Raw genomic sequence first — 14493 nt, forward strand, 5'->3', positions numbered from 1 at the left:
GTGCCCCAAAACATCTATTTTTAGGCCTTAAAAATTATAAGCACAGGACTATTTCTCAGAGAAGGGAAATTCATGAGGTAAGAGCTATATATTCTTTGGCTCTCTGCACAGATAACATTTCCTGGAATTGAAACAATGCGTAGACATGGAACACAAGAAGAATGTGATAATCCAACTGTACTGAGGAGAGAGAAAGCATAATAGAGGCTCTGAATTACTTGGATCTGATCCTTAGAGAAGAACTAGAACTGGGGAAAGGAAAGATAGAAACCTCTATGAGCATTCCTCAAGGATCCTTGGCTAAGTCATTTGGTTATATAGGTGCAGCTTCTTGGATTGATGGCAGAATGAAAATGCTAGAGGCACTGCACATGGAAAACATTGGAGTTTCAGACCAGCCAGAATGGGAAGATCTTACTACATATGTAAAGTATTCAAATAAGACAATAGAATGACCACACTTAAGAATAAGAAGCTATAGAGGGGAGGAGCAAGATGGCGGAAGAGTAGGGTCCCCAAATCACCTGTCTCCACCAAACTACCTAGAAAACCTTCAAATTATCCTGAAAATCTATGAATTCGGCCTGAGATTTAAAGAGAGACCAGCTGGAATGCTACAGTGAGAAGAGTTCGCGCTTCTATCAAGGTAGGAAGACGGGGAAAAAGAAATAAAGAAACAAAGGCCTCCAAGGGGGAGGGGCCCCGCGAGGAGCCGGGCTGAGGCCGGGGCGAGTGTCCCCAGGACAGGAGAGCCCCGTCCCGGAGGAGCAGGAGCTGCACCGACCTTCCCGGGGGAAAGGGGCTCGCGGGGAGGTGGAGCAGGACCCAGGAGGGCGGGGATGCCCTCGGGCTCCCGGGGACACTAACAGCACCTGCGCCCCGGGAGAGTGCGCCGAGCTCCCTAAGGGCTGCAGCGCGCACGGCGGGACCCGGAGCAGCTCGGGGGGGCTCGGGGGCGGCTCCGCGGAGGGGGCTGCGCGGCCCCGGGAGCAGCTAGGAGGGGCTCGGGCAGAGGAAGAGGCTCCGTGCGGAGGGGGCTGCGCGGTTCCAGGAGCAGCTCGGAGGGGCTCGGGCGGCGGCTCCACGGAGGGGGCTGCGGGGCGGGAGCGAATCCAACAGCGCAGGCCCGGGAGCACAGGGCGCCGGGACACAGCCCAGGATCCCGCCTCCCCCGGGACAGGCAGAGGCCGGGAGGGCCCAGGACAGCGAGGACGCTCCTGCCCCAGCTGAGCAGATCAGCGGCCCCACCCCGGAGCCTCCAGGCCCTGCAGACAGAGAGCTCCGTGGTGACTGTGGGAGCTGACTCCGGGGCTGCAGAGCTGGCCCCGTCACTGCGGTTGTTCCTCCTGGGGCCTCACGGGGTGAACAACCCCCACTGAGCCCTGCACCAGGCAGGGGCACAGCAGCTCCCCCAACTGCTAAAACCTGAGAATCAGCACAACAGGCCCCTCCCCCAGAACACCAGCTAGACGGACAAGTTCCAGGAGAAGCCAAGGGACTTAAAGAACACAGAATCAGAAGATACTCCCCGGTGGTTCTTTTTTTTTTTTTTTGTTTTTGTTTTTGTTTTGTTTTGCTTTTTGATTTGTTTCCTTCCCCCACCCCCTTTTTTTTCTCCTTTCTTTTTCTTTCTCTTTTTCTTTTTTTTTTTCGTTTTTTTTTCTTTTTCTTCCCTTTTTTTTTCTCTTTCTCTTTTCTTTCCTTCTTTCTCTCCTCTCTTTTTCTCTTTTTCCCAATACAACTTGCTTTTGGCCACTCTGCACTGAGCAAAATGACTAGAAGGAAAACCTCACCTCAAAAGAAAGAATCAGAAACAGTCCTCTCTCCCACAGAGTTACAAAATCTGGATTACAATTCAATGTCAGAAAGCCAATTCAGAAGCACTATTATACAGCTACTGGTGGCTCTAGAAAAAAGTATAAAGGACTCAAGAGACTTCATGACTGCAGAATTTAGAGCTAATCAGGCAGAAATTAAAAACCAATTGAATGAGATGCAATCCAAACTAGAAGTCCTAACGACGAGGGTTAACGAGGTGGAAGAACGAGTGAGTGACCTAGAAGACAAGTTGACAGCAAAGAGGGAAACTGAGGAAAAAAGAGACAAACAATTAAAAGACCATGAAGATAGATTAAGGGAAATAAACGACAGCCTGAGGAAGAAAAACCTACGTTTAATTGGGGTTCCCGAGGGCGCCGAAAGGGACAGAGGGCCAGAATATGTATTTGAACAAATTCTAGCTGAAAACTTTCCTAATCTGGGAAGGGAAACAGGCATTCAGATCCAGGAAATAGAGAGATCCCCCCCTAAAATCAATAAAAACCGTTCAACACCTCGACATTTAATTGTGAAGCTTGCAAATTCCAAAGATAAGGAGAAGATCCTTAAAGCAGCAAGAGACAAGAAATCCCTGACTTTTATGGGGAGGAGTATTAGGGTAACAGCAGACCTATCCACAGAGACCTGGCAGGCCAGAAAGGGCTGGCAGGATATATTCAGGGTCCTAAATGAAAAGAACATGCAACCAAGAATACTTTATCCAGCAAGGCTCTCATTCAAAATGGAAGGAGAGATAAAGAGCTTCCAAGACAGGCAGCAACTAAAAGAATATGTGACCTCCAAACCAGCTCTGCAAGAAATTTTAAGGGGGACTCTTAAAATTCCCCTTTAAGAAGAAGTTCAGTGGAACAGTCCACAAAAACAAAGACTGAATAGATATCATGATGACACTAAACTCATATCTCTCAATAGTAACTCTGAATGTGAACGGGCTTAATGACCCCATCAAAAGGCGCAGGGTTTCAGACTGGATAAAAAAGCAGGACCCATCTATTTGCTGTCTACAAGAGACTCATTTTAGACAGAAGGACACCTACAGCCTGAAAATAAAAGGTTGGAGAACCATTTACCATTCGAATGGTCCTCAAAAGAAAGCAGGGGTAGCCATCCTTATATCAGATAAACTAAAATTTACCCCAAAGACTGTAGTGAGAGATGAAGAGGGACACTATATCATACTTAAAGGATCTATTCAACAAGAGGACTTAACAATCCTCAATATATATGCTCCGAATGTGGGAGCTGCCAAATATATAAATCAATTATTAACCAAAGTGAAGAAATACTTAGATAATAATACACTTATACTTGGTGACTTCAATCTAGCTCTTTCTATACTCGATAGGTCTTCTAAGCAAAACATCTCCAAAGAAACGAGAGCTTTAAATGATACACTGGACCAGATGGATTTCACAGATATCTACAGAACTTTACATCCAAACTCAACTGAATACACATTCTTCTCAAGCGCACATGGAACTTTCTCCAGAATAGACCACATATTGGGTCACAAATCGGGTCTGAACCGATACCAAAAGATTGGGATTGTCCCCTGCATATTCTCGGACCATAATGCCTTGAAATTAGAACTAAATCACAACAAGAAGTTTGGAAGGACCTCAAACACATGGAGGTTAAGGACCATCCTGCTAAAAGATAAAAGGGTCAACCAGGAAATTAAGGAAGAATTAAAAAGATTCATGGAAACTAATGAGAATGAAGATACAACCGTTCAAAATCTTTGGGATGCAGCAAAAGCAGTCCTAAGGGGGAAATACATCGCAATACAAGCATCCATTCAAAAACTGGAAAGAACTCAAATACAAAAGCTAACCTTACACATAAAGGAGCTAGAGAAAAAACAGCAAATAGATCCTACACCCAGGAGAAGAAGGGAGTTAATAAAGATTAGAGCAGAACTCAACGAAATCGAGACCAGAAGAACTGTGGAACAGATCAACAGAACCAGGAGTTGGTTCTTTGAAAGAATTAATAAGATAGATAAACCATTAGCCAGCCTTATTAAAAAGAAGAGAGAGAAGACTCAAATTAATAAAATCATGAATGAGAAAGGAGAGATCACTACCAACACCAAGGAAATACAAACGATTTTAAAAAAATATTATGAACAGCTATACGCCAATAAATTAGGCAATCTAGAAGAAATGGACGCATTCCTGGAAAGCCACAAACTACCAAAACTGGAACAGGAAGAAATAGAAAACCTGAACAGGCCAATAACCAGGGAGGAAATTGAAGCAGTCATCAAAAACCTCCCAAGACACAAGAGTCCAGGGCCAGATGGCTTCCCAGGAGAATTTTATCAAACGTTTAAAGAAGAAATCATACCTATTCTCCTAAAGCTGTTTGGAAAGATAGAAAGAGATGGAGTACTTCCAAATTCGTTCTATGAAGCCAGCATCACCTTAATTCCAAAGCCAGACAAAGACCCCTCCAAAAAGGAGAATTACAGACCAATATCCCTGATGAACATGGATGCAAAAATTCTCAACAAGATACTGGCCAATAGGATCCAACAGTACATTAAGAAAATTATTCACCATGACCAAGTAGGATTTATCCCTGGGACACAAGGCTGGTTCAACACCCGTAAAACAATCAATGTGATTCATCATATCAGCAAGAGAAAAACCAAGAACCATATGATCCTCTCATTGGATGCAGAGAAAGCATTTGACAAAATACAGCATCCATTCCTGATCAAAACTCTTCAGAGTGTAGGGATAGAGGGAACATTCCTCGACATCTTAAAAGCCATCTATGAAAAGCCCACAGCAAATATCATTCTCAAAGGGGAAGCACTGGGAGCCTTTCCCCTAAGATCAGGAACAAGACAGGGATGTCCACTCTCACCACTGCTATTCAACATAGTACTGGAAGTCCTAGCCTCAGCAATCAGACAACAAAAAGACATTAAAGGCATTCAAATTGGCAAAGAAGAAGTCAAACTCTCTCTCTTCGCCGATGACATGATACTCTACATAGAAAACCCAAAAGTCTCCACCCCAAGATTGCTAGAACTCATACAGCAATTCGGTAGCGTGGCAGGATACAAAATCAATGCCCAGAAGTCAGTGGCATTTCTATACACTAACAATGAGACTGAAGAAAGAGAAATTAAGGAGTCAATCCCATTCACAATTGCACCCAAAAGCATAAGATACCTAGGAATAAACCTCACCAAAGATGTAAAGGATCTATACCCTCAAAACTATAGAACACTTCTGAAAGAAATTGAGGAAGACACAAAGAGATGGAAAAATATTCCATGCTCATGGATTGGCAGAATTAATATTGTGAAAATGTCAATGTTACCCAGGGCAATATACACGTTTAATGCAATCCCTATCAAAATACCATGGACTTTCTTCAGAGAGTTAGAACAAATTATTTTAAGATTTGTGTGGAATCAGAAAAGACCCCGAATAGCCAGGGGAATTTTAAAAAAGAAAACCATATCTGGGGGCATCACAATGCCAGATTTCAGGTTGTACTACAAAGCTGTGGTCATCAAGACAGTGTGGTACTGGCACAAAAACAGACACATAGATCAGTGAAACAGAATAGAGAATCCAGAAGTGGACCCTGAACTTTATGGGCAACTAATATTCGATAAAGGAGGAAAGACTATCCATTGGAAGAAAGACAGTCTCTTCAATAAATGGTGCTGGGAAAATTGGACATCCACATGCAGAAGAATGAAACTAGACCACTCTCTTGCACCATACACAAAGATAAACTCAAAATGGATGAAAGATCTAAATGTGAGACAAGATTCCATCAAAATCCTAGAGAAGAACACAGGCAACACCCTTTTTGAACTCGGCCATAGTAACTTCTTGCAAGATACATCCACAAAGGCAAAAGAAACAAAAGCAAAAATGAACTATTGGGACTTCATCAAGATAAGAAGCTTTTGCACAGCAAAGGATACAGTCAACAAAACTCAAAGACAACCTACAGAATGGGAGAAGATATTTGCAAATGACATATCAGATAAAGGGCTAGTTTCCAAGATTTATAAAGAACTTATTAAACTCAACACCAAAGAAACAAACAATCCAATCATGAAATGGGCAAAAGACATGAACAGAAATCTCACAGAGGAAGACATAGACATGGCCAACATGCATATGAGAAAATGCTCAGCATCACTTGCCATCAGGGAAATACAAATCAAAACTACAATGAGATACCACCTCACACCAGTGAGAATGGGGAAAATTAACAAGGCAGGAAACAACAAATGTTGGAGAGGATGCGGAGAAAAGGGAACCCTCTTACACTGTTGGTGGGAATGTGAACTGGTGCAGCCACTCTGGAAAACTGTGTGGAGGTTCCTCAAACAGTTAAAAATATACCTGCCCTACGACCCAGCAATTGCACTGTTGGGGATTTACCCCAAAGATACAAATGCAATGAAACGCCGGGACACCTGCACCCCGATGTTTCTAGCAGCAATGGCCACTATAGCCAAACTGTGGAAGGAGCCTCGGTGTCCAACGAAAGATGAATGGATAAAGAAGATGTGGTTTATGTATACAATGGAATATTACTCAGCTATTAGAAATGACAAATACCCACCATTTGCTTCAACGTGGATGGAACTGGAGGGTATTATGCTGAGTGAAGTAAGTCAGTCGGAGAAGGACAAACATTATATGTTCTCATTCATTTGGGGAATATAAATAATAGTGAAAGGGAAAATAAGGGAAGGGAGAAGAAATGTGTGGGAAATATCAGAAAGGGAGACAGAACGTAAAGACTGCTAACTCTGGGAAACGAACTAGGGGTGGTAGAAGGGGAGGAGGGCGGGGGGTGGGAGTGAATGGGTGACGGGCACTGGGTATTATTCTGTACGTTAGTAAACTGAACACCAATAAAAAAAAAAAAAAAAAAAAAAAAAAAAAAAAGAATAAGAAGCTATATTAAGATAACAGCTATTGAAGGCCCTAAGAAATTCTAAAACCAAGCTTCAATGAGATCATTTTAAACTGTGAGGAATCTTCATACTGTTTTCCAGAGTAGCTGCACCAGTTTGCTTTCCCACCAGCAGTGCACAAGGATTCCCCTTTCTTCAAAACCTCACCATCTGTGGTTTCCTGTAAAAGTTAAAATTGGAACTACCCTATGACCCAGCAATTACACTGCTAGGTATTGACCCAAAAGATTAAAAAATACAGATTCAAAGGGATACATGCACCCTGATGTTTATATTTATAGCAGCATTATCAACAATAGCCAAATTATGGAAAGAGCCCAAAAGTCTGACTGATGAATGGATGAGGAATATAATATAATTATAAAATAAAATAATATAATATAATATAATATAATATAATATAATATACACACATATATATGAAATATGTATATATATAAAAGGAGAATATATATAGTATATGTAACATATATATATATATATAGTATATAGCATATATATGGCTATTACTAAGCCATCAAAAAGAATGAAATCTTGCCACTTGCAATGACATCAGTAGAGCCAGATACTATTATGCTAAGCAAAATAAATCAGTCAGAGAAAGACAAAGACCATATGATTTCACCCACATGTGGAATTTAAGAAAAGCAGTTCAACATAAGGGGAGAAAAAGAGAGAGGCAAATCATAAAAGAAACTCCTAACTATAGTGAACAAATTGAGGGTTGATGGAGGAAAGGTTGATGGGGGGAATGGATTAAATGAGTGATAGGCATTAAGGAGGGCACTTGTGCTAAGCACTGGGTTTTATATGTAAGGGATGAATCACTAAATTCTATAGCTAAAACCAATATTACACTATCTGTTAACTTCCTAGAATTTAATAAAAACTTGAAAAAGAAATTGTGTGTAAATCAAAATTTGTGGGAGATATTCATATAAAAATATGTGACATACAATTTATATCCTAAATAAAAATGTTCAAAATATTTAGAAAACAAATTAAATTAGAATAGTAAAATAAAAATTCCCAATCAAAATGTGCAAAGATGTGAAGAGAAATCTCACAAAAGAAGATATATGAGCAACCAAATACACTTGAAAATATGCTCACCTTCCTCACAGATCAGATAAATGAAAAGTAAACCCCCAATTTAATATCACATCACTTTCACTAGAAAACTAACATTAAAGGTCTGGATAATGAAAAACTTTTTGAGGACTTTGAACTGACCTTATTGAAATAGTTGATTGGAATGCAAAATGTTACCTTTGGAAAAATGTGGCAGTTTTTTTTTGGGAATCATAAGCATACACTATCTTAGGAACTAGTAACTTAGGCATTCTGCTTCCTCAATGGATCTAAAAGCAATGAAAGCATGTGTCCTTAAAAAAGCTTTGGACAGGATTGTTCATAGTATTTTGTTCAGAATCACTCCAAACTAGAAACCACCTGTTGGTCAATATGTGTTACGGACTGGATTGAGTCCCCCAAGTTTTGTTGAATCCCTAATCCCCCATGTGCCTGTATCTGGAGGTAGGGCAAACAAGAAGATAATTAAGGAAATGAGGGTTTTATATGAGGGGGACCTTTTCCAATGTCCTTGATGTCCATTAAGAAGAGACACCAGAGATCTCATTCTCTCTCTGCTTTGTGAGCAAACAATGAGAGGAAGCAACCATCTGTAAGCCAGAAAGAAATCCTACCAGGAACTGACTATGCTAGCACTCTGATCTCAGACTTTGAGGCCCCAGAATTCTGAGAAAATAAACTTCTGCTGTGTAAGTTACCCAGTCTATGGTGTTTTGTTACAGCATCCTGAGCTAATACAAGATGTAAAAAGAAAAATAAACTGTCATAAATAGGCCAGAATATATTTCAATGCATCTATTGGTAATGCATGCATCAACATAGACTAATGTCACTAAAATAATGTTGAGTAAAATAAACCAAACATAAAAGAGTATGTAGAGCATGATTGAGAATGGTGAGGGCTGGTGATTGACAATAAAGGGGAAATTTCTGGGATGATGAAATGCCTATTTGGTTACATGGATAACTTTTTTTTAGCAATACTGGATTTCTATAAAGCTACATATTTTTCATGGCTCAAAGAGAGAATCCTAAATTTTAGAGCAATAGAGGACTTTAGACATAATCTGGCCAGCTTCTTTATTTTAATGAAACAAAAGCAATTATTTCCCATTATTTTTTACTGCCTAAGTAGGATGATTATGAAATTTTCTTAATTGCTGGGTAGTATTGTTTCTTTTTTTATTTGTTTTTACTTTGTTGTTGTCTTTGATAGGATAGCGTATTTTATGGATTTTAATAGTTATCTGTAGGACTGTAAATAAATAAAATAGAATTTCTAGTTACTAAAAAAATCTGAAAATAAGAAAATACAGTCATTTACTGTTGGCAGCATGGCACATGCTCATATATGAGTCTGAATAGATTATATTATTTCCATGACTCATTTCTTCATTCTTTATTTTTTAATCTATTCATTTGAGGAAGAAGGAGAGAACCAGTGAGAACCTGAGCAGAAGGGAGGGGCAGAGGAAGAGGGAGAAGCAGAGTCCCTGTTGAGCAGGGAGTCCAATGTGAGGCTCGATTCCAGGACCCTCATGACCTGAGCTGAAGGCAGATGCTTAACCAACTGAGCCACCCAATCACCCTGGGACTTTTTTCTTTTATTTACTTTTTAAATCATTACCATTTGCAAAATAATAAGGAGAAAAGCAATACCCCCTTAATGTGTTGATTTTGAAAATGAAACGAGATAAAACATTTAAGTCATATCAAATGATACTTGACATATTATAAGCACTTAATAAATAATAATGAATATTTGTGTTTTTGAAGGCCTGTGCCAATTATAATTTTTGAAATTCTCTGAATCATAAAAAATGAGAACGCATTCTTGCATTCAAGTCAAAAACTAAAAAAAAAAAAAAACATAAAACAAAAAAACACTAGTTCAGAGTTATGGAAAAAGTTTGGAGAAAAAAAACAGTGATTTGTTAAGTTTTCTAGAACATTTCAATTATTTTGTATGAGAAAATATTTTGAAACATCTAACATATTAGTAAACCCACAAACAGGTTTTTTCCTCATTCTTTTTTTTAATCACAAAAAAATGAAAGTCATTGTTTACATAATAACATAAATATGACAGCTGCAATAGAAGTGAAAAAAAAAGTTGCTTGAAGATACACACTGGAATTATCTCTAAAAGAAGTTCTCTTAGTTGCATATTAAAAGACCATAAGGTAAAGGGACCCCACCTAGTTCTGCCTCCCCTTCCTCATCCAATTGTTTATGGCTAGTAAGGGGAATAATCTAACAAAAATGTGCTCAGTAGATTAGGGATGAAAAACCAGAAGAAAAAAAAACCTGAAGAGTAAAAAATGATATAAATTATCAAAAATGCTAATTTTGGTATAATATGAAAACTTTAATTTCAAAGTAATTTTAGTATTTGCTTAGATTTAAATTTTAAATTGTCTCCCAACAACATTGGAAACTAAGCATTTATAGATGCTGAATTTCAGAAAAGCTTAACAAATTGCTCTAAATTACCCACTTGGTATTTACAAAGCCAGGGCTAGAATTCTAAGTGACATAAAAAATAGTGATGAATAACAACATAATCATTAAAATATAGATGCATAAACAATCATTACAGCACTGTTAAATATATAGAGATATAAAATCATTGAAATACACATTCACCTCCTAAACAGAGTCAGTTTCATTTACTGTAATATTAGTTTGAAACTTACCTTACTGATTTAGTCAGTATTTTTTTTTTAATTTTTATTTATTTATGATAGTTACAGAGAGAAAGAGAGGCAGAGACACAGGCAGAGGGAGAAGCAGGCTCCATGCACCGGGAGCCTGATGTGGGATTCGATCCTGGGTCTCCAGGATCGCGCCCTGGGCCAAAGGCAGGCGCCAAACCGCTGCGCCACTCAGGGATCCCTGATTTAGTCAGTATTGATGTCCTTTTATTATCTACCTTGATAACAGTTGTTATCTTGTGTAATTATTGTTGAGGTCTACAGTTAATTATTTTTCTATTTACAACTAAAACCCAATAAATATTTCCGAATGGCTTCACAGTTAGGTAATGGCTAAGCTGTTTTTAAGAAAGAGACCTTCTTTCATCATTGATAAAGTTTGCAAATAAATCACCTAGATATATTGATTGATAACTTGTACAGCTCCCATCAGGTGGAATATATTTACTGACAGATTTTCATTTGAGTGAGAAGTCAGTCATGAGGACAGAAGACCATGCCATTTTTATTTATTGCATGTAGAAATGATGGAATAGCAGGTAAATTTGTAATTCATATCTCGAGTGTACTTCTATACATCTTATATTTCCACATCTTGATCCTACTGTTGTGCGTGAGCCCGAGGTAGGAAAAGAATCTATGTTCACTTGTGGAGTGGACTACAAAGCAGCAGATGTGGAGGCATACTAGGGCGGCCTGTGAAAGATCTTGTCAAAGAAGCTCTGTAGTGAGCATGGAGAGAGAACACTAGATTGCATCTAGAGCCCTATGGATGTGCTTAAACCACATTGGGGTATTAATGATACAAAAGTAAAAAAGTGTCTCTTAGGATTTTCATTTTTATTTGTCTTTTCTTTTCTCTTCTTTGTTTCTTTTTTTGTAATTGGCACTAGGTTATGTTACCATTAACTGAGATGAGAAAGACTAATTGTGGGAAAAAATGCAACATCCTGTTTTAGATTTATAAAGTAAGAATTGTCTTTTTTTACTGTTTGGGTGTTATTTTCTCAACACAAAAATCCCTTTCTTTCATAAGGATCCTAAATTGTTGATCAGGTCCCTTCTTCCCTAACAACAGCTCAAATGGTTCCAAGAAGTTATCCTTACTTCTGGCTCCAAGATGTAGCCCAGACACACTCTAGTCAGAAACTCCCATTTCTTGCTACCATTTATTCTTTCATTGTTGGATAGGAGCCCATTTTTAACCAATGAGCATAGAGAAAACTTTGTTTTAAAAGATGTTATTTATATATTTTAGAGAGAGAGAGTGTGTGTGTGTGTGCATGAGCACATGAGGGGTGGAAGGAGCAGAGGGAAAGAATCTCTAAGCAGACTCACTTCTGAGTGTGAAGCCCGTATGTGGGACTTCATCTCATAACCCATGAGATCATGACCTGAGCTGAAAGGAAAAGTCCAATGCTTAACTGACTGAGCCCACCCAGGTGCCCCTCTGGAGAAAACTTTTAGTGAGGGTTTATAGGGAACGATACTTCCTTTCCTGTCTGAGAAAGCTTCCAAAGCTACTCTACATCTCTCTAGATGAAGAAAAGTGTTACCAGAACTACTCATGTTATTTAGTTAAATTTTTTCAGAGAACATTGTTTATACTAAATCTTTGTCATCACATATTAGCAAAGACTAAAGAGCAGTCTTAATGTTTGTCATGTAAATGACCTGTAGATAGTCAATATCAGCAAGTGAGTGTCTACTGAAGCATCTTCCTCTCAGGAATACAAAGCTCTCATTTGTCCAAGAAGCATGACTGCTGGCAGACTGGGAGCCTGTCCAAGAGTAATTGAAATAGGAGAAGATAAAGTCAAGTTCCAAAGACCTTAGCACTTTTCCACTGCTGTCCGAGAGAATAAATGCAGATTTTTCTCCCCAAAGACAAAGTAGAAAGCCAAGGTAATTGCTAGCATTCACCTTGTGACCCTAAGAGGAAGCTAGTCTTAAAATAAGCCGAGTGAGATATGGAAAGAAAGTAGGTTTCTATGTCACTGTTGAACTGCTAAATCAAACCAACCCTGAAGCTGTTTCTAACTCTGATGTGTAGTCCTTTATTGCCTAAGCCGTCTGAAGTTGATGGTTCTGCAAATTATAAGAAAATAAAGCCTAACTGAAGTAGTATACAAAAGAAGATATGATGTATGTAGACCATTGGAGATATATCTATGAAGCCTAGAACCACTGAAGGGAGAAGTATAAGATGATACAGTTACTCACTGTAAACTGACCGCAGTATTGAAGCCCAGACTTGAAAGAGAATACCACGAGATGCACACAGACATGGAAGAGCAGAATGCACTTCTCTGATCAGTGTGTGAAAGTCATTTTGCTGCTTCCAAAGGCTATGCAATCCCTAAGCCCACTGGCAAGCTATCGGGCAGAACAATTAGTTTGGGATTGGAAGTCTTTATAGAAGTGTGGCTGAAAATAAGTCATGGAGACATTCTTAATTCTCCTTTTTATTGGAAAAATTAGAATGCTGGCATTTTTCTTGCCTGAGGGGGTTATTATGATGGTTGCAGACATATTTTTATGCTTATTATTATTATACCTTACTTCAACTAGAAGTGGAACAAGCACTTGATGTTTTATATAATCTGGATGACACGCCCTATTTCTTACACCTTGCCCCTTCTCCTCTACTACGCTTTTAGTCATGATTAAAAGTATCAATTGCTCAACTTAGAATCCGCGATACTTCGCACGTCAGCTTAGCGACCAGGCCCTCTCCTCTCACTTAGCTTCCTGGATTTCCCCGGAGATTTGCCTCCTCGTCTCCACTTCCCTTACCAACGTCCATCTTCTTAAAAGGTGCCATTCGTGGTGCTTTCATTTCCCATCCGACTTTTTGGATGATCACCAGAATTGTGGCATTTCGTGTGATTCTTCGGCCTTAAAGTATTGAAGTCGGGCCGCCGGCTGCAGGCGGGGGGCGGAGGGGAGTCGGGCGGGGCCGGGCGGGGCGGGGCGGAGTCGGGCCGGGGCGGGACGGGGCGGGACGGGGCGGGCCGGGGCCGGGGCCGGGGCCGGGCCGGGGCGGGGCGGGCCGGGGCCGGGCGGGGTGGGGCGGGCCGGGGTCGGGCGGGGCGGGGCGGGCCGGGGTCGGGGCCGGGCGGGGCGGGGCCGGGCCGGGACCGGGCGGGGTGGGGTCGGGCCGGGGCGGGGCGGGCCGGGGCGGGGCAGGGCCGGGGCCGGACCGGGTGGGGCGGGGTGGGGCGGGGCGGGGCCGGCGGGGAGCGCGGGGCTCGGGCAGGAGAAGAGCTTCGCGGGCAAAGCGCTGCGGCTGCAGGTCCGTGTGCGACGGCGCCGGGGCCGAGGGGCTGGAGGAGGAGGCAGCCGAGGCCACGTCGGCCGAGCTCAAGGCGCGCTGCCCCAAGCGCGGTGCCCGTGGGAGCTTAGAAGACCCCGGAGTGTGACCGGCACAGTTGACACACGCTGCTCCAGAGCGGGTGCAGAGCGATGCCGAAACAATCTTGGACGCGAAGAGCCAAGACCCAGATGTCTTGTTGTGGGTAAAGCCGTGCGCCCCGACCCCGCTTCCCGAAAGGGCTGACGTCCCAGCAGAAGAGAAGAAAGCGCAAGACCAGAAAGCCCCAGATGGAGGTCCCGTCTCCTGAGCGACCGCCAACGTGCCGGCCTGCCACGGGGCCCGGCCGAGGTCCAGACCGACATCAGACCTCTCCGGAGCTCCAGAAAATCCCGGCGGCTCTCATCAAGTTGGTAGCCCCGAGCCCAGAGGCCGAGGGACCGTTTGAGGAGGCGGATGGACGCTGGACAAGGAGGAGGATGGGAGAGGAGGAGGCTGCCCGCGGCAGCCCGCGGAGACCGGCTTCCGGGGAGCAGCGCCGCCGGGGCCCCGCTGATGCCGTGTGGGTGCCC

At 41.7% G+C, this 14493-nt stretch overlaps 1 long non-coding RNA gene across 1 annotated transcript in view; it reads right to left on the reverse strand.

Annotated features, from left to right (window-relative positions):
- The window catches only part of LOC144300254 (uncharacterized), a 60645-nt gene extending 47113 nt beyond the window's left edge, over positions 1–13532 (reverse strand). Inside the window, exon 1 of the long non-coding RNA XR_013366838.1 lies at positions 13405–13532. This is a non-coding gene — a long non-coding RNA (uncharacterized LOC144300254). The remainder of the gene's footprint in view (positions 1–13404) is intronic.
- Positions 13533–14493: the final 961 nt, after the last annotated feature.

The sequence above is a fragment of the Canis aureus genome, chromosome 28 (assembly GCF_053574225.1).
Source record: "Canis aureus isolate CA01 chromosome 28, VMU_Caureus_v.1.0, whole genome shotgun sequence".
Classification (NCBI taxonomy): Eukaryota; Metazoa; Chordata; class Mammalia; order Carnivora; family Canidae; genus Canis; species Canis aureus.